Below are 27,978 nucleotides of genomic sequence, written 5' to 3'. Positions count from 1 at the left end.
GCGAAGGCTTAACATTCTTGCCCTGAACAGCTAAAGCCAGGGGCTTATAAGCTGCCGGTTTGGGTCGAGGGTAGATTACCTTGATTGCCAAGCTCAAGGGATGCGTGAAACGGAATTAGAAGGGAACAAGGCGTCAATGGTCCGGATTGCAATTTAAAGGGGAACCAATCCGGACCCAAGTCACCCCAACCACGATGTATTCCAGCTGCTACCATCTGGGAAACGGCATAAAAGCTGGGACGAACATGCTCTGGGACAGCTTCTTCCACCAGGCCATCAGACAGATTTAACTCGCACTGTTTTGAGTGTATTTCTATGTTACATTGACTGTTCTATTTATTACAAATTATTATAAATTACTATGATTGCACATTGCACATTTAGACAGAGACATAACAGATTTTTACTCCTCACGTATGCAAAGGATGTAAGAAATAAAGTCTTCCAATGAGAAGGAAGGATTCAAAGAGGGGGAAGGGGCCACAGTGGTTGACAAAGGAAGTCAGAGATTGTATAGCATTAAAGAAAAATAAGTATGACAGGGCTAAGATGAGTGAGAATACAGATGATTGGGAAAGTTTTAAGGAACAGCAGATCTTAACTAAAAAAGCAATACGGAAAGAAAAAATCAGGTATGAGCTCAGTCTAGCCAGGAATATAAAAGGGGATAGCAAAAGCTTTTTTAGCTATGTGAAGAGAAAGAAGATAGTTAAGAACAATGTTGGCCCCTTGAAGAATGAATTGGGGGAAATTGTTATGGGAAACAGGGAAATGGCAACAGAATTTAATGCATACTTTAGATCTGTCTTCACCAGGGAGGACACAAGCGATCTCCCAGATGTATGGATGGGCCAGGGTCATAAGATATCAGAGGAATTGAGACAGATTGACATTAGGAAAGAAACTGTGATGAGTAGACTGGTAGGACTGAAGGCTAATAAATCCCCGGGTCCAGATGATCTGCATCCGAGGGTTCTAAAAGAGGTGGCTCAGGAAATTGCGGATGCATTGGTAATAATTTTCCAATGTTCCTTAGATTCAGGATCAGTTCCTGAAGATTGGAGAGTGGCTAATGTTATCCCACTTTTCAAGAAGGGAGGGAAGGAGAAAACAGAGAACTATCGTTAGTTAGCCTAACGTCAGTCGTGGGGTAGATGCTTGAGTCCATTATTAAGGACGAAATAGTGGCACATCTTGATGGCAGAAATAGGATTAGGCCGAGCCAGCATGGATTTACCAAGGGCAAATCATGCTTGACTAATCTGTTGGAGTTTTTTGAGGGTGTAACAAGGATGTTAGATGAGGGTAAACCAGTGGATGTTGTGTACCTAGATTTTCAGAAGGCATTCGATAAGGTGCCACATAGGAGATTGGTGAGTAAAATCAGAGCTCATGGCATTGGGGGCAGGGTTTCAACATGGATAGAAAACTGGTTGGCAGATAGAAAGCAAAGGGTAGCAGTGAATGGATGTTTCTCGGACTGGCTGGAGGTGACTAGTGGGGTACCACAGGGCTCTGTATTGGGACCACAGCTCTTTACGATTTATGTCAACGATTTAGATGAGGGCATTGAAAACTATATCAGCAAGTTTGCTGATGATACTAAACTGGGTGGCAGTGTGACATGCGAAGAGGACGTTAGGAGAATACAGGAAGACTTGGATAGGCTGGGTGAGTGGGCAGATACTTGGCAGATGTCATTCAATGTGAATAAATGTGAAGTTATCCACTTTGGAAGCAGGAACAAGAGGGCAGAGTATTGTCTGAATGGTGTAGAGTTAGGTAAGGGAGAAATGCAAAGAGACCTAGGAGTCCTAGTTCACCAGTCAATGAAGGTGAATGAGCAAGTGCAACAGGCAGTGAAGAGGGCAAATGGAATGTTGGCCTTTGTTACAAGGGGAATTGAGTACAAGAGCAAGGATGTCCTTTTGCATTTGTACAGGGCCCTGGTGAGACCACACCTGGAATATTGTGTACAGTTTTGGTCTCCAGGTTTAAGGAAGGACATTCTGGCAATTGAGGAAGTGCAGCATAGATTCACTAGGTTGATTCCTGGGATGGCAGGGCTGTCTTATGCAGAGAGATTGGAGAGATTGGGCTTGTACACGCTGGAATTGAGGAGATTGAGAGGGGATCTGATTGAAACGTTTAAGATAATTAAAGGATTTGATAGGATTGAGGCAGGAAATATGTTCCAGATGTTGGGAGAGTCCAGTACCAGAGGGCATGGATTGAGAATAAGAGGTCAGTTATTTAAAACAGAGTTGAGGAAGAGCTTCTTCTCCCAGAGAGTTGTGGAGGTGTGGAATGCACTGCCTCGGAAGACGGTGGAGGCCAATTCTCTGGATGCTTTCAAGAAGGAGCTAGATAGATATCTGATGGATAGGGGAATCAAGGGATATAGGGACAAGGCAGGGACTGGGTACTGATAGTGAATGATCAGCCATGATCTCAGAATGGCGGTGCAGACCTGAGGGGCCGAATGGTCTACTTCTGCACCTATTGTCTATTGTCTATTGTCTATAATTCAATTCTTTTGCACTCAATGGCCACTTTATTAGGTACATCTACTTGTTAATGCAAATATCTAATCAGCCAATCATAGAGCAGCAACTCAATTTATAAAAGCATGTAGACATGGTCAAGAGGTTCAGTTGTTGTTCAAAACAAACATCAGAATGAGGAAGTGTGATCTAAGTGATCTTGACCAAGGAATAATTGTTGGTTTCCAGGCGGGGTAGTTTGAATATTTCAGAAATTGCTGATCTCCTGAGATTTTCACAACAGTCTTTAGAGTTTACAAAGGATGGTGCAAAAAAACAAAAAGTGGCATTTCTGTGCGCAAAACTGCTTGTTAACAACAGAGTTCAGAGGAGAATGACCAGATTAACCAGATAGCCATATAACAATTACAGCACGGAAACAGGCCATCTCGGCCCTTCTAGTCCATGCCGAATACTTACTCTCCTCTAGTCCCACCGACCTGCACTCAGCCCATAACCCTCCACTCCTTTCCTGTTCATATACCTATCCAATTTTTTAAAAAATGACAATATCGAACCTGCCTCTAGCATTTCTACTGGAAGCTCGTTCCACACAGCTATCACTCTCTGAGTAAAGAAATTCCCTCTTGTGTTACCCCTTGTGGTGCAGGACTCAAACCGCCATTGGGAGCCACGCGCAGACTCGTGGTAGCACATTTGGAACTACCCGCTCGGGGCGGACCGACCAGGGACAGTCTGACGCCACATCCGCCCCACGGGTCACAGGGGCCCATGGGAGGGGAGATTTAAGCACACAATTTTGAATCAGTAAAAGCATTCTGAGTTCAGCACTCTCTTCCTCCATGTGTTTCTTTAGTAGTGCATTGCGCACGACTACATTGGTGGCCCCGATGTTCCAGATGGTATCTGGAACCGACGACTCAGCGACCAGCCATGAGTTTGAGCAACTCACACAGAGCGGTCTCTCTGAAGCTTCCGACTTTCTGGGCCACTCAGCCCCATGTTTGGTTCGAGCAGGCTGAGGCCCAGTTCAATATCAGAGACATTACAGCCAACGTCACGCGATACTACTACGCGGTCAGCACACTCGACCAGGAGATGGCAGGTCAGAACATTGACTTCCTACGCCAGCCACCAACGGAGGACAGGTACACTAAGCTTAAGGCGCTCCTGATCCGTACCTTCGGACTGTCCTGCCACGAACGGGTTGCGCGGCTCCTACACATGGACGGCCTGGGCGACCGCACGCCATCCGAGCTCATGAACGATATGCTGGTGCTCATGGATGGCCATAAGCCGTGCCTTCTATTCGAACAGTTGTTCCTCGAGCAAATTCCAGAGGACATCCGCCTCCTCCTCGCGAGTGAGGATTTCAGTGACCCATGCAGGGTTGCAGCTAAAGTGGACGTCCTTTGGCAGAGTAAACAATGTGGAGCAGCCTCCATTGGCCTTGCCACAATCATGTGCCCCAAAGCTCAGGCCCCACAACCAAAGCCGTCGAGACCCATGCGGGAAAAAGACGGAAGTTTGGAACAATGGTGTTTCAATCAACAAAGATGGGGCTCAGGCATGCGCTGCTGCCGTCCACCATGTGCTTTTCCTGGAAACGCCAGGGCCAACCATCACTAATGGCTATGACGGCTGGCCACCAAGACAGCCTCTTGTACCTCTGGGACTGACACTTCAGGTGGCGCTTCCTGGTAGTCACCAGGGCCGAAGTCAGCGTACTCCCCTCCTCGAACATGGACACTCGTAACGTGGTCCCAGGCCCTGAACTCACCACTGCAAATGGCACCAGTATTCAGATGTATGGCCCGCGAACTATCTCGTTGCATTTCGGGTCCAGCCGTTTCACTTGGACTTTGACGTTGGCAGCGGTGTCATAGCCACTACTGGGGGCAGATTTCCTACGAGCCAACTGCCTCCTGGTCGATGTAAAAGGCCGGCGTTTGGTCCACACAGAGACGTTCCAGACTTTCCAGCTCGGAGAAGCCAAGCTACCGGCCCTCCACCTGGATTCCGTGACCCTCTCGGGTAACAAATTCGCCAGGGTGTTGGCGGAATTCCCCTCCACAGTCACCCCACAGTTCTCCACGGCCGACCCCAAGCACGGCGTGCAGCACCACATCCTCACGCAAGGACTGCCGCTGCATGCCAGAGCTCACAGGCTCCCACCCGACAAGCTCCACCTCACCAAGGAGGAGTTCCATAAGATGGAAGAGATGGGAGTCATATGCCGCTCAGACAGCTCGTGGGCATCACCGCTGCACATGGTACCCAGGTCCGCAGGACGATGGAGGCCCTGCGGAGACTACAGAAGGCTCAATGACACCACAACCTCCAGTAGATACTCAGTACCCCACATCCAGGACTTCACAGCGACCACCTTCTCGAAAATCAACCTGGTCAGGGGATAACATCAGATCCCAGTGCACCCCGACGACGTGCCCAAAACAGCCCTCATCACACCGTTCGGCTTGTTCAAATTCCTGAGGATGCCTTTTGGTCTCAAGAATGCAGCCCAAACTTTCCAAAGGCTCATGGACTTGGTTGGATGCAGTCTGGATTTCGTTTTCATTTACTTGGACGATATCCTGATGGCCAGCAGTTCACACCAAGAGCACGTGGCACATTTGTGCCAGCTCTACCAATGCCTGAGCGACCAAGGACTGGCAATCAATCCAGTGAAGTGCCAGTTCGGGCTGACGGAGATCGACTTCTTGGGCCACAGAGTCAACTGACATGGCGCAGTTCCCCTACCGGACAAGGTCCAGGCCATCCACCAGTCCCCAAGCCCTGCACCGTCAATGGCATACAGGAGTTCGTAGGGATGGTCAACATTTATCATTGGTTTATACCGGTGGCAGCCTGCATCATGAGACCCTTGTTGCACCTGATGGCCGGCAAGGGCAAAGCAGTGGCATGGGACAGGGTCCACGGAGGCATTTCAGCAGGCCAAGGAGGCGCTGGCGAAGGCGGCCCTCCTAGAGCACCCGAGAGTCGATGTACCCACGGCACTCACAGTCGATGCTTCTGACACGGCAGTCGGTGGAATCCTGGAGCAGCTCGTCGAGGACCAGTGGCGACCACTCGCTTTCTTCAGCCGGCACCTACGGCCACCAGAGGTGAAGTACAGCGCCTTCGACAGAGAGTTGCTGGCGCTCTACCTGGCTGTCTGGCATTTTCGGTACTTCCTCGAGGGAAGGGAGTTCACCATGTATACGGACCACAAGCCCCTCACCTTCACACTGGCCAAGGTATCGGACCCATGGTCAGCTCGGCAGCAGAGGCACCTGTCCTTTATTTCAGAATTCACCGCGGACATCCGCCACATCGCAGGGAAGAAGAACGTCATCACCGACACACTGTCTCGCCCTTCCCTCCACTCGTCCTCAGGAACAGACTATGCAGCACTGGCAGAAGCACAACGGTTGGACCTCGAGATCCCGGCTTACCATACTGCCGTTTCGGGGCTCCGTTTGGAGGGCGTCTCCATCAGCCCGGCAGCGGATCGACTCCTGTGTGACGTGTCTACCGGCAAACCCCGACCCGTGGTACCAGTGGCATGGAGGCACCGGGTGTTCGACACCCTGCACGACCTGGCCCACCCGTCCATCCAGGCGTCCATCAAGCTGGTAGCAGACAGATTCGTCTTGTACAGTTTGCACAAACAGGTCGGACACTGGGCCAGGACCTGCGTACACTGCCAGACCGCTAAAGTCCTGCGACACATGAATGCTCCCCTCCAGTAGTTTCAGCCGATGCAAAGGAGGTTCCAACACAACCACGCGGACATCGTCGGCCCCCAGCCAGTTTCCCGGGGCGCCAGGTATATCTTTACCATGGTAGACAGGTTCACCAGATGGCCGGAAGCCATACCACTCGCAGACATGTCCCCTGAGTCCTGCGCCAGGACGCTTATTGCAATCTGGATCGCCATGTTCAGCCTCCCAACGAACATCACCTCCGACAGAAGGGCATAGTTCACATCCAGTTTGTGGACAGCACTGGCGCAGCTCCTGGGCACCCAGCTGCATCACACCACAGCGTACCATCCCCAGTCCAACAGTTTGGTAGAGCGATTCCACCAGTATCTCAAGTCAGCCCTGATGGCATGTCTTAGGTCCCAACTGGATAGATGAGCTTCCTTGGGTCCTACTGGGACCCAAGTAGGACCTGGACACCTCCTCGGTGGAATTGGTCTACGGTACCCCCCTGACAGTCCCTGGCGAGTTCGTACCAGAGGCCCAAGGTTTGGAAGAAACTCCAGCAGCGGTGCTAACAAGGCTGTGGGACAAGGTAGGGATCCTGGCGCCAGTCCCGACCACCAGGCATGGTCCCACGCCATCCTTCACCCTAAAGACCTCCGAGACTGAGTATGTTTTTATTTGCAGGGGCATCCACAGGTGACCTCTACAGCGACCGTACAAGGGACATAGAAACATAGAAGCATAGAAAATAGGTGCAGGAGTAGGCCATTCGGCCCTTCAAGCCTGCATCGCCATTCAGTATGATCTTGGCTGATCATCCAACTCAGAACCCTGTACCTGCTTTCTCTCCATACCTCTTGATCCCTTTAGCTACAAGGGCTACATCTAACTTCCTGTTAAATATAGCCAATGAACCGGCCTCAACTGTTTACTGTGGCAGAGAATTTCACAGATTCATCACTCTCTGTGTGAAGAAGTTTTTCCTCATCTCGGTCCTAAAAGGCTTCCCCTTTATCCTTAACCTGTGATCCCTCGTTCTGGACTTCCCCAACATCGGAAACAATCTTCCTGCATCTAGCCTGTTCAATCCCTTTAGAATTTTATATGTTTCAATAAGATCCCCCCCCCCCCAATCTTCTAAATTCCAGTGAGTATAAGCCTAGTCGATCCAGTCTTTCTTCATATGAAAGTCCTGTCATCCCAGGAATCAATCTGGTGAACCTTCTCTGTACTCCCTCTATGGCAAGAATGTCTTTCCTCAGATTAGGAGACCAAAACTGCACACAATATTCTAGGTGCGGTCTCACCAAGGCCTTGTACAACTGCAGTAGAACCTCCCCTACTCTTAATGGAAAAAAGCCTATCTACGTCAACTCTATCTATCCCCTTCATAATTTTCAATTAGTTAGTTAATTAATTAGTTCAAGCTTCCAGGAAGGCAACAGTAGCACATTACAACAACAATGTGCAGAAGTGCATCTCTGAATGTTCAGCAGGTTAAACCTTGAAATGGATGGGCAGCAGAAGACCACAACAGGAGGTACCAAATAAAGTGGCCACTGAGGGTATAACTGCAGACCCTCAGCATTGTGATCAAACTTCTCTTTGTTGTTATTGTGTTTAAGGAACAAGTGAATATGGATAACGTATGCAAGCCTTATCAGCAACATCCACATTTCATGAATGAATCAGAAAAGATTTAGTTTTACATTCTTGATATGAGCCCTCAATGTATGAGGTAATCATTGTTTACCTTTATGAAAGTGGACTTGGCACAATTTCATGCCCAAATTAGTTCCCAGCCTGTGTCCGACATTAAAAACATAAATGAAATGCATGTAGCCAAATGCGAAGTTGTCCGTTTTGTTTGAAAAAAATAGAAACCATCTCCTTTTGTATAGAGGAAATCAAACACGCTGGTGACTCACTGCAAACTACTTCCTCAGATCTACTCATTACTTTTATTATCATTGCTTTGCTCTTACGTTAAATTTTCTGTCTCACTTCATTTTGCCCATAGCCTTTACTCTTTATCCTCCATTGTTATTGTATTACCTTATTCTAGCTCAATGCAGTGTGTAATGATTTGAATTCTATAAACAGTATGAAAGACAAGCTTTTCCACTGTATCTTGGTACATGTGATAATAATAAGAAACCAAAACAAATAGATACAAGCAATTTCATGTGGGGACTGATACATTATTCTGAATATAAGGTGGAAGGAGTGCAAAAAGTAAAGGAGACTTGTTAAGATTATAAAAGACGTTGGTGGGATCAAACTTGGAACATGTTTTCTCCTTACTTGAGGAATGATAAACTGGACTTGGATCGTGGATAAAGTGGATTGACTCCTTAATCAGAGAGTGATCGGATGAAGAAGATTGGCCTACAGCCATTATAGTTTTTGGCCAAATGTTTCCAGATCACACTAGGATATACTGGATTCTAAGAGGGATTGACAAGATACAATTAAGATGCTATTTCTTCTTGGTTTAAAATTTATAGGCTCAACCTTGAATTAAAGGATCTGTTCTTCAGGAAGAAGATGACAAGTTTTATTTTACATGAAAGGATGGAAACCTTCAGAATTGTGGAGGGCTCTGGATGCACTAAACATATTCATGGCTGAAAGAGTTTGGAACCTCCTTTCTGCCCTCCTTCTGTCCCAAATCTCTTGACCAATCTTTCCACAAGCAGTGACCTTGACTAACTTTCAAGGTTCTAAACTCTGGAATTTTTTCTCTAAATTTCTCCACCTTTCCTACCGTTAATAATCTATCCTCTGTCATCTAGGGATAAATATTGTTTGCTAATGTTCCTATGAATCACCTAGGAGTGTTTCCTTCAATAAAATTCTTGTATTTATTTAAGTTGCTGTTTTTTGAGGTTGGGAAATATATCAAACATTGGAAGTAATTCAGCTTCACATAAGGATGAACAATGTAGCAGTTAAATACTCTTAACCTCAGGGTCAATATTCAATATACTCTGAAAGGGTCATGCATTAAAACTGTGGCTGTTTCTTTAAATATTAAACCTAATTTCAGCTTAATAAAGAAAACAAGCATGCATAAAGCAAAGACATAAGAATGTAAGAAATTTACTGAATTTTACATATTCAGTAAAATCCTGCAGATCCTTTGCATAAAAAGTCTATTCACAACCAACCCCCATGATTTGATTTTCTTATAGCAAATAAATCGCACTACTTCAATCTTGAAAACACTGGGGTTAATTGGCAGGTCTGGCCACTTCAATGAAGAGACAAACAATTGAAGCCTTTGTTTGCTAATTTTTCATCCAGTTTGGAACAACGTAATTTAATCTGCAGATATGGAAGAGTGGATAGAGCAACAAATACTTGTGATGAGGTGGAGACCAAGATTATCCACATGAGACAAAAGATGCTGCTGCTATCTCTGAGGGTGTGATGAATGCCTGCTAATCACCATTTATTTATCTGACGTGTAAACAGAGGGAAATTAATGAAAGCATTATAAAAAAAAACAAAGCTGGGAGAGTGAGATGCAGACACAGCAGTTGCTGTTCAATGGTTCCACGGTTCTATTTAATATCAGTATGTATAAAAGCACTTGTTAGTCTCCACAGATAACTGGCACCATCTTTAGCTCCACCAGATTAACGATAAATCCCTCTGCATAAAGAAGTTTTTCATCATCTCAGTTCAAAGTAGCTAATACCTTATTCTGACATGGTTTCTTTTTTAAATTATTATATAGAGATAATACAGTAATTGGCCTTCTGGATCAATGCACCCACTTGCCCAATTACACCCATGCGACCAATTAACCTACTAACATGTTCCTCTTTGGAAGGGGGGAGGAAACCAGAGCACCTGGAAAAAACACTCACATGGTCACAGGGAGAATGTATAAGCTCTTTACAGACAATCCTGGGAGCTGAACCCAAGTCGCTGGCACTGTTGTAGTATTGCACTAACCATTACTACTGTACCATCAGATAGTTTAGAAGAGACCTACTGTAATGTGTCCTCCAGAGGCAAAAGTTTTTGTGAAATCATAGATTTATACTGCACAATTATGGATGCATTTAGCACACATTGTACATACTGACTATGATGCCCATCTATGGTAGTCCCATTTCCTTACACCAAGTCCATATTCCTTTTCTGATTTCCTATCCAAATGCCCTTTAAATAGTGTCATTGGATCTGCCTTCCTATGATAGCTTGCCTCAGATAACCATGGCCCTCCATGTGGGAAAAGTTACTCAGATTTACTTCAAATTTTTCGCACCTCATCTTAAACCTATGCCCTCATGCACTCAGGGAAAAGACTCGGAGCACCTATCCTATCTATGCTTCTTGTAATTTTATTAACCTCAATAAGGTCACCCCTCAGCCTCCTACAAGTCACACTCTCTATTACTGCATATCCTTCCAGTAGTGTGGTGGCCTAAACTGTACTCCAAGTACAGTCTAAAAAAATAATTTATGCAGATGCCAACCCCAATTAAACCTCAGCCTATGAAGGCAAGTATACCAGATAGCATCTTCATTACCCCATCATCTGTGCTGTCACTTTCAGGTTCTCTCTACCCACCAATGCAGAACCCACCAAGGTCTCTACTACTTATTTCTTTGACCATGAGACAGAGGAGCATAATTAGGCTATTCAGCCAGTCAAATCTGCTCCACAATTCTATCATGGCTAATTTATCACTGTATCCTTCTCAACCGTATTCTCTTGCCTGCTCCACCTAACTTTGGCATCCATTGGTGGCAATAAATTCACAGAATCACCACCTTCTTGCTTTCAGAAATTCCTCCTGTTCTTTGTACTAAAGGTATGTCTCTCTATTCTGAGGCAATGCCCTCTGTTCCTAGATTCACCCAATTAGGAAAAATCCTCTCCAGATACATTCCATATAGGCCTAACAATATTCAAAGATTCCCCCTCATTCTGCTAAATTCTAGAGACTACAGGCCTAGGACCACTAAGTGCTCTTTATTCGTTAATCTTTCCATTCCTGGAATCATTCTTGTGAACCTGCTTTGGATGCTCCCCAATGCCAGCACATCTTTTCTTAGATAAGGGGCCTAAACCTACTCACAATGCTCCAAAACTGTCCAATGCCTTATAAAGCTTCAGCATTATACCCTTACTTTTATATTATAGACCTCTCGAAATGAATGCCAACATTTGCCTTTCTTATCAACATTCAAGTTAAACTTTGGGGAATTCTGCATGAGGGCTCCCAACTCCCTTTCCACTTCTGATTTCTAAATTTTCTTCACAGTTAGAAAATAGTCTATGCCTTTGAAGTGCATGACTATACACTTCCCTACAATATATTCCAACTGCTACTTCTTTGACCATTCTCTCAATCTATCTAGGTTCCCTGCTTCCTCAATACTACCTGACCCACCCCTATCTTCATATCATTCACCAACCTGGCCACAAAGCCATCAATTCCATCATCTAAATTATTAGCATATAGCTTGTAAAGAAGAGACCCCAACACCAACCCCTGCAGAACATCAGTAGTCACCTCCAGCCAACCAGAAAAGGTCCCCTTCTTCTCTTGCTCCCAATCTTTGGCTACTGATCAAATGCCAAATGTTGTTTGGATTTAAATGTGTATTATTGAAAATAAATCCACTATTTTGTTAGCTGGAATTTCTTTCTCCTTGGTAGGGATGGGGTTAACCACTGCTCAGGTAGTGGGTATTGGCAGTTAAACCTGATGTGAAGAATAAACTGGGAACTGAACCAGTCTTTTAAGAAATGTTTCAAAAACCATCTTGGATGGGTTTACAAGATGATGGTATTGGATTTGCTGTCCGTGAAGTTCTAAATTCAAAAAAAGACTTTAAGCCCTATCCGATGTAAATTGCCATGAGTACCCTCATTAAAGGGATACTGTAATGAGTAGCTCAGAGAGGTCAGTGAGTGTGCATTCAGAAGCAGCACTTGGCAGGACTTTTGGCATTTGAAAAGCGGCCACTCAGAGATCAGAAACAACAGACGAGGTGCCTCAATGGGGCATTAAAAAGCAGGGCTTCACAGGAGTTTCAGTGTTTAATCAGAGATCAGTCGTGAGAGAAAAGGTGACTCACACACGTTTGCGAATGTGCATATCTTGTAGCCTGGAGGAAAATACACATGCCGGACAACACATACTTTTTCGGCTCTTTGATTCTTTTATCTGTTTTAGATGTTTTAATGCAGAAAGAGGGTATCTGATGCACCATCAATAACTCTCGGAGATGTGAGGCGAGAGATAGGCTAATATTAGCTGGAAGAGAGAGCATTATCAGCAGCAAGAGACCATCACACAACATCCTGGAGACTGAGGGAGGAGCAGTGTCTCCAATTGCCTTTATACAGGGGTCTGTGGGAGGAGCCACAGAAGCAGTCAGCCGGCGGGGGGGGGGGGGGGGGGCGTGTCCAGACAGGTATATGTAGTTCACCACAGTATCAAAATAAAAATGATTAAATGAGCTTTAAAACAAACCAAGTTCTCACTGTTACAATCTCAGTTTAATAGTTTAATTTCAGACCACACCCTTGTTACGTATGCAGAATGAAAATAATGAAAACAAAATTTCCAAAACCAATACGGTAGTAGCAATTCAAAAAAATTACAAACATTGGAATCCCACCAACCCTGTGCCTTATACAGAACATCAAAAAAATAAATAAATACATCTCATCTTAACTAAGAGATCACTTTGGCAGACACAAGTTTAACTTCCAAAACATAGACTAGACCTTGAACCGAGTTCTCGCTCATGCTACATGAACAGAGATTAACACATACAGTACACATTTATGGGGGGGGGGGGAACCAGAGTGTTACAGCAGATAGTGAGTTGGAGAAAGATAAAGGTCATGCGAGAGCTGCAAGTATAGTGCATGGTGTAAAGCCAGATCTAGCATATAAAGAAGCTTTGAGGAAAGAGAAACAGAATAAAGGGTGTAAAGGTAGTAAGGTAGAAGGGCTAAAGTGTCTGTACTTCAATGTAAGAAGCATCAGGAACAAAGGTGATGAACTGAGAACTTGGATACATACTTGGAATTATGATGTAGTGGCCATTACAGAGACTTGGCTGGCACCAGGACAGGAATGGATTCTCAATATTCCTGGATTTCAGTGCTTTAAAAGGGATGGTGGGGGAAGGGGAGGAGGGGTGGCTTTACTGGTCAGGGATAGTATTACAACTACAGAAAGGGTGGGTAATGTAGCAGGATCCTCTTTTGAGTCAGTATCGATAGAAGTCAGGAACAGGAAGGGAGCAGTTAATCTGTTGGGAGTATTCTATAGGCCCCCTGGTAGCAGCAGAGATACCAAGGAGCAGATTGAGAGGCAGGTTTTGGAAAGGTGCAAAAATAACAGGGTTTTTTTCATGGGTGACTTTAACTTCCCTAATATTGATTGGCACCTGATTAATTCCAATGGTTTAGATGAGGCAGAGTTTGTCAAGTGCGTCCAGGATGGATTCCTGTCACAGTATGTTGACAGGCCGACTAAGGGGAATGTCATACTTTTTTTTTTGGCTGTTATACAGATCTTTATAGCAATATTAATTTTTTGGAGCAAAATGCGTGACCATAATACAAAGGAGCATTACTAGACTACTCAGCCCACAGACTCTGCTCCACCATTCCAACATGGCTGATTTATTTTCCCTCTCAATCCCATTCTGCTGCCTTCTCTCCATCACCTTTTTTTAAATAAATTTTTTTATTGAATTTTCAAATAGGTTACAGAAAGAAAAATAAATTTCAAACCTTCCCCCCTCCCCTTAACCCCTCCCCCCTAACATATCCCTATAGAAAAAAAAAGAGAAGAAAATAGAAAGAAAAAAGAAAGAAAGAATGCCTGGATATCAGAAGATCCCTACATGCTCCATGGAGTTCATAATAGCTTTAATATGTATATTTATTTCTTTCCCCAGATAACCAATAATTTTATCTTCAGAGCACCTATATATTTAATCCTATCTTTTGTAAACAAGGGTGCCAAATTTTCAGAAATATTTCATATTTATCTCTTAAACTGTAAGTAATTTTTTCAAGTGGAATGCAGTTAAAAATTTCATTCTTCCAATGATCTATACTTAAGCATGTATCCAATTTCCAAGTAACTTCAATAGCCTTTTTGGCTACTGCCAATGCAATTTTTATGAATTCTTTCTGATATTTATTCAATTTGGATTTCGATTTTATCCCTTCAATATCGCCTAATAAAAATAATGTAAGATTATATGGAAGTTGGATTCCAATAATTTGTTCCAATAAAACTCTTAAATTTGTCCAAAAAGGTTGAATTTTAAAACAAGACCAAGAAGAGTGTAAAAAAGTACTAATTTCTTGATTGCATCAGAAGCATTGGTCAGATAAATTTGGGTTCAATTTATTTATTTTTTGTGGTGTAATATATAATTGATGTAAAAAATTATATTGCACTAGTCTAGCCGGACATTTGTTGTATTTGTCATGCTGTCAAGACATAGTCTTGACCAATTTGTTTCTTCAATTTTAATATTCAAATCAGTTTCCCATTTTTGTATTGACTTATGAATTCCTTATTTAATTGCCTGCTTTTGAATCAAACTATACATACAAGAAATAATTTTTTTAATTTTTCCTTTTTGAATTAAAATTTCTATTTCATTAGGTTTCAGCAATAACATGGTTTGACCCAATTTATCTCTTAAATAAGCCCTTAATTGGAAATAACAAAAAAGAGTGTTGTTTGATATTTTATATTTATTCTTTAATTGATCAAATGACATTAATATACCTCCTTCAAAACAATCTCCTATATATCTAATCCCTTTTTGAAACCAATTGTATAAAAATTGGTTATCCATTGTAAAAGGAATAAGTTTATTTTGAATTAAAGGTCTCTATGCTAATAAAGATTTCTTTATCTCATCATCAACATTTATCTTATTCCATAAATCAATCAAATGTTTTAATATAGGAGATTCTTTCTTTTCCCATATCCATTTAGATTCCCACTTATATATAAAATCTTCTGGTATATTTTCTCCTATTTTATCTAGTTCTATTCTAATCCATGCCGGTTTATCTTCATCAAAAAAAGATGCAATAAATCTAAGTTGATTTGCTTTATAATGATTTTTAAAGTTTGGAAGTTGTAACCCTCCTAGGTCAAATTTCCATGTCAATTTTTCCAACAATATTCTTGACATCTTACCTTTGCAAAGGAACTTCCTCATACATTTATTTAACTCTTGAAAAAACTTCTGCGGTAATTGTATTGATAGTGTTTGGAATAAATATTGTAATCTAGGGAAAACATTCATTTTTACAGCATTTACTCTGCCTACTAATGTTATTGGTAACATCATCCATTTATCAAGATCTTCTTGAATTTTTTTCAATAATGGTAAATAATTTAATTTATATAAATTCTTTATATCATTATCAACTCTTATACCTAAATATTTTATACCATTTATCGGCCATCTAAATTGAGTTATTAATTGACATTGACTATAATCTCCTTTAGTAAGGGGTAGAATTTCACTTTTATCCCTATTTATTTTGTAGCCTGATACTTTCCCATATTCTTCCAATCTAGAAGATAATTTACGCAGCAAATACAATGGGTTTGTTAAATAAGGCAAAACATCATCAGCAAATAAATTAATCTTATATTCCCCCTGGTTAACTCTGAAACCCATAATATCTTGGTCTGTTCTAATTAATTCAGCTAATGGTTCTATTGCCAACACAAGTGAAGCAGGTGATAATGGACGATCTTGTCTAGTTGACCTTGTTAATTGAAATGATGTTGAAATTTGATCATTTGTCATTACTTTAGCTTTGGGATTAGTATTTAAGGTTTTAATCCATTTTATAAAACCCATACTTTTCCAATACCTTAAATAAAAAGTCCCATTCCAATCTATCAAATGCTTTTTCTGCATGTAAGGCAACTGCCACACTCATTTCCTTCCTCTTTTGTGCCGGATGAATTATACTAAGTAACCGAGTTACAGTATCTGCCGATTGTCTATTTTTGATAAATCCTGTTTGATCCATATGTATTAATTTTGGTAAGTATTTAGATAATCTATTAGATAACATTTTTGCTATTATTTTATAGTTGGTGTTCAACAAAGAAATAGGTCTATATGATGTTGGCTTTAAAAGATCTCTATCTTTTTTTGGCAATACTATTAAAATAGCTGTCGAAAAAGATTCTGGAAGTTTATGCGTTCTTTCCACTTGGTGTATTAACTCCATAAAAGGAGGAATTAATAAATCTTTAAACTTTTTGTAAAATTCAGGTGGAAAACCATCTTCTCCTGGGGATTTATTACTCTGAAGTGATCCTAGAGCTTCTTCGACCTCTTTTAATGTAAAAGGCATATCTAATCATTTGTGTTCTTCCGAATTCAGTTTTGGAAGAATTATTTGTGATAAAAACCTTTCTATCTCAACGTTATCATTTTGTGATTCTGATTGATACAATTCAGAATAGAAATTCTTAAAAATGTTATTAATTTCTAAAGGTTTATAAGTAATTTTATTTACACTTGTTCTAATTGCATTTATCATTTTGGAAGTCTGGTCTGTTTTTAACTGCCAAGCAAGAATTTTGTGTGATCTTTCACCTAGTTTGTAATATCTCTGTTTAGTTCTCATAATTGCTTTTCCTGTTCAGTATGTCTGAAGTGTATTATATTGTAACTTCTTGTTAACAAGTTGTCTTCTTTTTTCTTCTGTCATATATCTTTGAGATTCTTTTTCTAATTTTGTAATCTCTTTCTCCAATTGATCTGTTTCTACCATATATTCCTTCTTAATTTTAGAAGTATAACATTATCTGACCTCTCAAATATGCCTTCATTGGTTCCCATACTATAAATTTATCATCAACTGAATGTAAATTTGTTTTTAAAAAAACTGAATCTGCTTTTTCATGAAATCACAGAAATCTTGACGTTTTAATAATATTGAATTAAATCTCCATCTGTAAATCGATTCCTCTTTATCCATCATTATCATTGTTATTATCAGGGCGAATGATTTGACAATATTCTTGCTTTATATTTCATATTTTTCACTCTGTCTTGAATATTCATTGATAATAGAAAATAATCTATCCTTGACTATGTCTATTTGAATAAAATGAATAATCTCTTTCCTTTGGATTAATTCTTCTTCATATATCAACCAAATTTAAATCTTTCATCAATGATAAAGTTAATTTTGCTACTTTTGATTTTGTAACAACCTTTGTTGATCTATCTAAAACTGGGTCTAAACAAAAATTAAAATCTCCACCTATTAATATTTTGTCATATGCGTCAGCCAAATTCTAAAAGGCCTCTTGTATAAATTTTACATCATTTTCATTTGGTGCATAAATATTCATGAGTCCATAGTTCTGAAATAATTTGACAATGTATAATTGCATATCTCCCTGCAGAATCAATTAATACATTTTGTATTTTAATTGGTAAAGTTTTATTAACCAAAATTGTAAATCCCCATACCTTTGAGTTAAATGAAGCTGCGATAACATTTCCGACCCAAGCTCTCTTTAATTTCTGATGTTCTAACTCTGTTAAGTGTGTTTCTTGTAAAAAAGCTATATCTATTTTCATTTTCTTAATAAATGTTAAAATTCTTTTTCTTTTCACCGGTCCATTAAGCACATTAACATTAAAACTTTAAAAATTCAGTAAATTAGTCATTATTTTTAACAGGGTTACTCTAATCTGTAATAATACCTAATCTTTCAACTTTCGTAGTACCTTGGGGTATCTTTTAAAAATTCTTCATGTTGCTATGTGTCTCCCTCCCCGATTGTCCAGGCAAAGAAAGAAAGATAAAAGAAAAATAGATTATAAAGAAAAAAAAATAACATAATACCCCCCTACTAATGTTGTGAATGAAAATAAACACATTACCCCCCCTCCGTTGTGTGGGTCATGGCAATCGCTGTGATTACACACGTGAATCCCGTAGCAATCGATCTGAAGTTCCCCCAGCTCCCCTGTAACATAAAAACGTATATATGAGAAGAAAAAAATAATATCAGTACTCTCCATTAATATTTCTCAAATTATAACCTTTCTCCCCCTGTATCATATAATCAAGAATATATTTAAATATTCTTCTGTCCTTAAACATCCATCAGTTCCTTTCACTGTCCCTATCTTCATCTTTAATCCGTTTCACTTTTAAATCTTTGACTGTAATTAGCAAATATTTGGGAGTTCTTGTGCGAATTCTTCTGCATCCCGAAAATCTTCTTTTTCCATCATCCAAAAAAAATTATCAGGGTTGCCGGGTGGCGCAATATAAATTTTTAGCCTTTTTCCCATAAAACTTTTTTTGCTGGGCTAAATTCCTTCTTTCTCTTCAAAAGGTCATATCTTACATCAGGATAGAAAAGAACTGTTTTCCCCTCTATCATCAATGGCCCATTTCTCTTTCTGGCACGTTGGGCAGCCACCTTCAGGATTGTTTCTTTATCTTGATATCTTAAGCATTTTATCAAGATTGATCATGGGTTTTGATCAACTTGAGGTCTTGGACTTAAAGCTCTGTGAGCCCTTTCAATTTCAATTAATTGGGTTCCTTCTTCCATTTCCAAAATTTCCAGGATCCATTTTTGAAAAAAATTTATTGGATCCTCTCCCTCTATACCTTCTTTAAGTCCAACAGTCTTAATATTGTTCCGTCTGCTAAAATTTTCAAGCACATCCACTTTTTTCAACAACTGTTTTCTTTCTGATGGCCAGGCAGAAATAGTATCTTCCTTTTTATTCACTCTATCAATGGTTTCTCCCATTGTTTCTTCCAAGTTTTTAACTTTCTTGTCCATTTTGTCCTGTCTTTTCATCATTTTATCAAACAAAATCTTCATATTTTAATAACTTTTTTATTACTTCTTACGCTTTTAATTCATGCATTATTTGCACCAAAGTTTTTTTTATGTCTCCATTACTTCCAACCTCTTCCTGTTGCTCTTCTTTGTTTGCCTCTTCATCTTCATCTGACTTATCCAGAGAATCTGATTCCACCTCATCTTCACTTTCACTTTCAGTTCCGATCATAGCTGGGATTTGTAGTTTAGGTTGCTCGTGCTTGTGCATGCCCTTTCCTTCACGCATGCGCAATTCCTGTTGCTCTTTTTTTTTTGAAACGTTTGATGTTGCCGCAGTTTCCTGTTCTGTATTGCCAGAGGTAAAATGCAGTTGAGCCCGAGGCTCTTTCATGGCGACCGGCCTTGATTGTTTTCCAACTTGTGTTGTCTTCAAAGTAGTAGTTTTCTTCTGCTTCTGTTTAGGAGGCATATCTTAAGACAATCCTGAATAGTTTATAAGTAGTTTTTAAAAGGTATTTACTAACTTTTCTTCACTTAAACATTATTTTACTGTTTTTTTATGGGAGAGCAGGATTTCCACGTCTCGATCCTACATCATCATGTTGGGGGACGTCACGGGAATGCCATACTTGATCTAGTATTAGGTAATGAACTGGGTCAGGTCACAAATCTCTCAGTGGGTGAGCATCTGGGGGACAGTGACCACCACTCCTTGGTCTTTAACATTATCATGGAAAAGGATAGGATCAAAGATCATTTTAATTGGGGAAGGACAAATAATGAGGCAATAAGGCTAGAACTTGTGGGTGTGAATTGGGATGATGTTTTTGCAGGGAAATGTACTATGGACATGTGGGCGCTGTTTAGGGATCTCTTTCAAAATGTTAGGGATAAATTTGTCCCGGTGAGGAAGATAAAGAATGGTAGGGTGAAGGAACCATGGGTGACAAAAAAGGTGGAGAATCTAGTCAGATGGAAGCATACATGAGGCTTAGGAAGCAAGGATCAGATGAGTCTATTGAGGAATTTAGGGTAGCAAGAAAGGAGCTTAAGAAGGAGCTGAGGAGAGCAAGAAAGAGGCATGGCATAGTAGGGTAAAGGAAAAAGCTCCAAGGCTTTCTTCAATTATGTGAAGAACAATAGGTTGACAGGAGTGAAGGTAGGACCAATTAGAGATAAAGGTGGGAAGATGTGCCTGGAGGCTGTGGAAGTGAGTGAGGTCCTCAATGAATACTTCTCTTCGGTATTCACCAATGAGAGGGAACTTGATGACGGCGAGGACAATATGCGTGAGGTTGATGTTCTGAAGCATGTTGATATTAATGGAGAAGAGTTGTTAAAATACATTAGGATGGATAAGTCCCCAGGGCCTGACGGAATATTCCCCAGGCTGCTCCATGAGGTGAGGGAAGAGATTGCTGAGCCTCTGGTTAGGATCTTTATGCCCTCGTTGTCCACGGGAATGGTACCGGAGGATTGGAGGAAGGCGAATGTTGTTGCCTTGTTCAAAAAAGTTATTTGGGATAGTTCAGGTAATTATAGACCAGTGAGCTTTATGTCTGTGGTGGGAAAGCTGTTGGAAAAGATTCTTACAGATATGGGCATTTAGAGAATGATAGTCTGATCAGGGACAGTCAGCGTGACTTTGTGAAGGACAGATCATGTCTAACAAGCCTAATAGAGTCCTTTCAGGAGTTGACCAGGCATATAGATGAGGATAGTGCAGTGGATGTGATCTACATGGATTTTAGTAAGGCATTTGACAAGGTACCACATGGTAGGTTTATTCAGAAAGTCAGAAGGCATGGGATCCAGGGAGATTTGGCCAGGTGGATTCAGAATTGGCTTGCCTGCAGAAAGCAGAGGCTCATGGTGGGGAGAGTACATTTGGATTGGAGGATCTGTTCTGGGACCACTACTTTTTGTGATTTTTATTAATGACCTGGATGTGGGGGTGGAAGGGTGGGTTGGCTAGTTTGTAGATGACACAAAGGTTGGTGGTGTTGTGGATAGTGTTAAGGATTGTCGAAGATTGCAGAGAGACATTGATAGGATGCAGAAGTGGGCTGAGAAGTGGCAGATGGAGTTCAACCCAGAGAAGTGTGAGGTGGCACACTTTGGAAGGACAAACTCCAAGGCAAAGTACAAAGTAAATGGCAGGATACTTGGGAGTGTGGAGGAGTAGAGAGATCTGGAGGTACACGTCCATAGATCCTTAAAATTTGCCTCACAGGTAGATAGGATAGTTAAGAAAGCTTATGGTGTGTTAGCTTTCATAAGTCGAGGGATAGAGTTTAAGAATCGTGGGGTAATGACTCTATAAAACTCTGGTTAGGCCACACTTGGAGTATTATGTCCAGTTCTGGTTGCCTCACTATCAGAAGGATGTGGAAGCTTTGGAAAGGGTACAAAGGAGATTTACCAGGATGCTGCCTGGTTTAGAGAGTATGCATTATGATCAGAGATTAAGGGAGCTAGGGCTTTACTCTCTGGACAGAAGGAGGATGAGAGGAGACATGATAGAGGTGTACAAGATATTAAGAGGAATAGACAGAGTGGACAGCCAGCACCTCTTCCCCAGGGCACCACTGCTCAGTACAAGAGGACATGGATTTAAGGTAAGGAGAGGGAAGTCCAAGGGGGATATTTGACGAAGGTTGTTTACTCAGAGAGTGGTTGGTGCATGGAATGCAATGCCTGAGTCAGTGGTGGAGGCAGATACACTAGTGAAATTTAAGAGACTACTAGACAGGTATATGGAGGAATTTAAGGTGGAGGGTTATATGGGAGGCAGGGTTTAAGGGTTGGCAACAACATTGTGGGCCGAATGGCCTGTATTGTGCTCCTCTGTTCCATTTACATTTGGTCCTGACACAAAGAAAGACAAATACACATCTGCAATATATTGCCTTGTAGTTAAATCACTTGAAAGACTGACCCAGTTGACCAATAAGGAAATTTACACAACCATGCTATTCCAGAGCCAATATATTACTCATGAAAATCTAAAGCAGTCACATGTAAAACATGTCAAATTACCGATATTCTAGATTTACAAACAAGTTTAAATAAATTTACATGGATATTATCAAATCTTTTTCTCCTTTCCTCACCATCACTGTTTTCTCTTAAAGGCATGGGCAGCTATTTTAGCATAACCAAGGTGAATACATAAGTGCACTCTGACAAGAAAAAATTATCTTCAGCGGCTACCTGGTTACACATAAAAATGTCGTGCTTCATGGGAGTTTCAGCATTGGAACACTAGCGAATCAGAGATAGAGATTCATCAGCAAAAGCAATTGAAAATAAGGCAGGTGCAAGCAGTGTGGCCTTTGTTGGAGTGGACAGTGTTAGAGTGGGGATTTGGGGCTTTAGCTCTTCAAGGCTTCAGCAAGGAAAGGCGAGTGAGAGAAGGCAAAAAGCTGTAGGTTTATTTTTTTCAGTCTATATTGATTCCTTATTTATATTTGCACAGTTAAAGCAGTAGGCATGACAGGCAGGATAGTGGATTTCTACTCTTGAGGGATGTGGGTAAACAAGGAGACCTCCAGTATCCCTGCAAGAAGTGCATCCAGTTACAACTTCTAATGCTCCACGTTAAGGAGTTGGAGCTGGAACTGGATGAACTTGAGGGCTGATGGAAAGGGCATACAGAGCCTAAAAAATGTATTTATCCCCCTGCCTTGAAGTTTTCATATTTTATTTTTGTACAAAATTGATTCACAGTGGATTTAATTTGGCTGTTTTTGATACAGTTCAACAGAAAAAGACTTTCCGGTCAAAGTGAAAACAGACATCTACAAAGTGATCTAAATTAATAACAAATATAAATCACAAAATAAATGATTGCATAAGTATTCACCCCCTCTAATATGACACACCAATGACACACTGATGCAGCCAAGTGGTTTTAGAAGTTACATAATTAGTTAGAGATCTGTTTTTGGAGACCTATGTGCAGTCAAGGTGTTTTAATTGACTGCAGCAAAAATACACCTGTATCTGGAAGGTCCATCTGCTGGTGAGTCAGTCCTGGCAAAAACTACATCATGAAGACAAATGAACACTCCAATCTACTTTTCAAAAATGAAAAGGTTATTGAAAAGCACTAGTCAGGAGAAGAATACAAGAAAATTTCCAAGTCACTGAATATCCCTTGGAGTACAGTTAAACTGATAATCAAGAAATGGATAGAATATGGCACAGCTATAAATCTGACTAGAGAAGGCTGTCCTCAAAAACTGAGTGACCGTGTAAGAAGGGGACTAGTGAGGGAGGCCACTTAGAGACCGATTACAACCCTAGAGGAGTTACAAACTTCAGTGGCTGAGATGGGAGAGACTGTGCATACAACTGTTGCCCGGGTGCTTCTCCAGTCACAGCTTTAAAAAACTCAAATGAAATCTCAGCTAGATTTTGCCAGAAGGCATGTGGAAGACTCTGAAGTCAGCTAGAAGATGGTCCTATGGTCTGATGAAACCAAAATTGGGCTTTTTGGCCATCAGACTAAATGCTATGTTTGGCGTAAGCCAAATACTGCACATTATCAAAAACACACCATCCCTATCGTGAAGCACAGTGGTGGCTGTATCATGCTGTGTGGATGCTTCACTGCAGCAGGCCCTGGAAGGCTAGTGAAGGAAAGGGTAAAATGAATGCCCCAAAATACAGGGAAATCCTGGAGGAAAACCTAATGCAGACTGCAAGAAAATGGCGAATTGGGAGAAGATTTGTTTTCTAGCAAGACCATGACCCAAGCATAAAGCAAAAGCTACACAGGAATGACTAAAAAATCACAAAGTTAATGTCCTGGAGTTGCCAAGTCAGTCCAGACCTCAATCCAATTGAGAATTTGTGGCTGGACTTGATAAGAGCTGTTCCTCAAAATCACCATGCAATCTGATAGAACCTGAGCAGTTTTGTAAAGGATGGGGAGAAATTGCAGTGTCCAGATGTGCATAGCTGATAGAGACCTATCCACACAGATTCAAGGCTGTGATTGCTGCAAAAGGTGCATCTACTAAATACTGACTTGAGGGAATACTTATGTAATTAATTATTTTGTGTTTTATATTTGTAATTAATTCAGATCACTTTGTAGAGATCTGTTTTCACTTTGATACGAAAGAGTCTTTTCTGTTGATCAGTGTCAGAAAAGCCAAATTAAATCCACTCTGATTCAATGTTGTAAAACAATAAAACATGAAAACTTCCAGGGGTGGAGGAGCTGAATTCTTTTTATAGGCTCTGTACAGAGAGGTAGTTACACACAAGGTAGTTACACACTGGACACTGGGTGAGAGTCAGGAAGGTGAAAGGGGTTAAACACCAGTGGTGAGAACTCTGTGGCCATCCTCCTCAACAACTTTGGATACTATTTAGCAGGGGGTGGGTGGAGGGAATGACCTAGCAGAGGAAAGTCATAGTGGCCTGGTCTCTGGCACCGCATCTCGCTCAGTGGCTTAGAGAGGAAGGGGGAAGATGAGTCAAGCTTTTCAAGGATTTAGTTAGAAGAATAGAAAGGAGGTTCTGTGAATGAGAATTTGATTCCTGAACTGCATGTTGCCTCCCAACTGCTAGGATCCAGGACATCTCAAATTGAGTCCTCAGCATACTTAAGTGGGAGGATGATCAGCCAGTGGTCATGATCCATATAGGTACCAATGACATAGGTAGATGTTCTGCAAAGAGGGTTCAGGGAGTTACGTAACGAGTTAAAAGATAGGGTTGTCATCTCAAGGCTGCTACCTGTACCACTTGTTTAGCACATGGCTGAGGAGTTGGTGGAGGAGGGATGGCTTCATCATTTTGGATATTGGGCTCTCTTCCACAGAAGATGGGACATGTATGGAAGTAACAGTTTGCACCAAAAGTGAAGAGGGACTAATATCCGTAAGGGAATGTTTGCTATTACTGCACGAGGGTGGGGGTGGGGTGGGTTGTTAAACTAGATTTGTAGGAAGATGGGAACCAGAGTGGCTGAACAGATAGTTGAATAGTTATGGAGCCAGATTTTGTTCAGACATCAGACAAATTCATAAAGCTTTGAGCATGGTGGAACTATGGTTCTGAGTTGTGTATATTTCAATGCAAGTATTGAAGGAAAAGCAGATGAGCTCAGGGCATGGATCAAAATGTGGAATTATGATATTGTAGCCATCAGTGAGACTTGGTTGCAGGTGGGGCAGGATTGGCAGCTTAATATTCTGGAGTTCCATTGTTTTAGATGTGATAAAATGGGAGGGATTAAAGGAGGTGGGGTCACATTACTAGTGAGGGAAATTGTCAGAGCAGTGCTCAGTCAGGACAGACTAGTCGTCTAGTGAGGCATTATGTGTTGAACTGAGGAATAAAAAAGGTATGTCCATGTTAATGGGGTTGTATTATAGACCACCTAACAGTCAGTAGGATGTAGAGCAGCAAATTTGTAGAGAGATCACAGACTGTTGCAAGAAACATAAAATGTATAGTAAGTATTTTCAGCTTTCTGCATAATGACTGGGACGCCCATACTGTAAAAGGACTAGATAGTAGAGAGTTTGTCAAATGTGTTCAGGAAAGTTTCTTTAATCAGTACATAGAAGCCCCAATGAGAGAGTGTGCGATACTTGATCTGCTATTAGGGAATCAGACAGGGTAAGTGACTGAAGATTATCTAGGGGAACACTTTGCATCTAGTGATCACAATGCCATTAGTCTCAACAAAACTGTGGAAAAGGACAGATCTGCTCCTAGGAATGAGGTTCCAAATTGGATAGAGACTTATTTTGGTGGTATCAAAAAAGGATCTGACAAGTGTGGACTGGGACAGGCTGTTTTCTGGCAAAGGTGTACTTGGTAAGCGGGAAACTTTCAAAAGTGAAACTTTGAGAGGACAAAGGTTGTATATACGTATCAGAATAAAAGGCAAGGATAACGGGTTAAGGGAGCCTTAGTTTTTGAGAGATATTGAGGCCTTGGTTAAGAAAGAAAATTAAGTGCACAACAGGCAGGAGCAAATGAGGTATTTATGGCATATAAGACCATAAGATATAGGAGCAGAATTAGCCATTTGACCCATCGTATCTGCTCCACCATTTCATCTGGCTGATCCAATTTTCCTCTCAGCCCCAATCTCCTGTCTTCTTCCTGTATCTCACCATAACCTGACCAATCAAAGATCTATCAACCTCTGCCTTAAATATACATAAAGTCAACCACCACAGTTGCCTGTGGCAAAGAATTCCACAGATTCACTGTTCTCTGGCTCAAAAAATTCCTCCTCATCTCCGTTCTAAAAGGACATCCCTTTATTCGGAGGCTGTGTATTCTGGTCTTAGACTCTTCCAACAAAAGAAACATTCTCTCCACATCCACTCTATCAAGGTCTTTCACCATTCAATAGGTTTCCATGCGGTCACCCCTCATTCTTCTGAATTCTAGTGAATACAGGCCCAGAGCCATCAAACACTCTTCATATGGCAAACCATTCAATCCTGGAATCTTTTTTGTGAAGCCCCTTTGAACCCTCTCCAGTTTCAGAACATCCTTTCTAAGATAAGGGGCCCAAACCTGCTGACAATACTCTAAGTGAGGCCTCATCAGTGTTTTATAAAGTCTCAACATTACATCATTACTTTTATATTCTCGTCCTCTTGAAATGAACGCTAACATTGCAATTACCTTCCTCACCACAGACTAAACCTTTCGGGAATCTTGCACAAAGACTGCCAAGTCCCTTTGTGCCTCAGTTATTTTGTATTCTAATTCCATTTAGAAAATAGTCAGCCCTTTAATTTCTTCTACCAATGTGCAGGTCCATACACTTCCCAACACTGTGTTCCATCTGCCATTTCTTTGCCCATTCTCCTAAGCTGTCTAAGTCCTCCTGTAGCTTCTCTACTTCTTCAAAACTACCTGCCCCACCACCTGCCTTCATATCATCTGCAAACTTTGCAACAAAGCCATTAGTTCCATTATTCAAATCATTGACGTGTAACGTATAAAAAATCGTTCCCAATACAGATCCCTGTGGAACATCACTAGTCACCGGCAGCCAACCAGAAAAGAAGAGCTCCCTTTATTCCCACTCTTTGTCTCCTGCCAATCAGCCACTGCTTTATCCATCCTGAAATCTTTCCTGTAATACCATGGGCTCGTATCTTGTTATGCAGCATCATGTGTGGCATCTTGTCAAACCCCTTTGAAAATCCAATTACACATCATTAACCAATTCTCCTTTATCTATCATGCATGTTACTTTTTCAAAGAATTCCAATAGATATGTCAGGAAAGATTGTCCCTTTGCTGACTACAGCCAGTTTTATCATGTGTCTCCGAGTATCCTGAGTTCTCATCCTTAATAATTGGCTCCAAAGTCTTCCCAACCACTGAATTCAAACTAACTGGTGTTTAGTTTCCTTTTCCTGCCTTTCTCCCTTCTTGAAGAGTGGAGTGACATTTGCAATTTTCCAGTCTTCCGGAACCATTCCAGAATCTAGTGATTCTTGAAATATCATTACTGATGCGTGCACAAACTCTTCAGCCACCTCATTCAGAACTCCAGGGTGTACACCATCTGGCCCAGATGACTTATCTACCTTAAGACCTTTCAGATTCCCAAGAACTTTCACTCCAGTAATGGTAACTTCACACACTTCATGACCCCTGACACCTGGAACTGTCACCACAATGCTATTGTCTTCCACCATGAAAACTGATGCAAAATACTTATTCAGGTCATCTTCCATTTCCTTGTCCCCCAGTACTACCTCTCCCATATCATTTACCAGTGGTCTGATATCCATTCTCTCCTCTCTTTTACACTTTATCTATTTGGAGAAAATTTTGGTATCCTCTTTAATATTATTGGCTAGCTTACTTTTGTAATCCATCTTTACCTTCTTGATATTTTTAGTG

This window comes from Hypanus sabinus, chromosome 5, assembly GCF_030144855.1.
Source record: "Hypanus sabinus isolate sHypSab1 chromosome 5, sHypSab1.hap1, whole genome shotgun sequence".
Lineage (NCBI taxonomy): Eukaryota > Metazoa > Chordata > Chondrichthyes > Myliobatiformes > Dasyatidae > Hypanus > Hypanus sabinus.
This window is presented reverse-complemented; position numbering follows the sequence as displayed.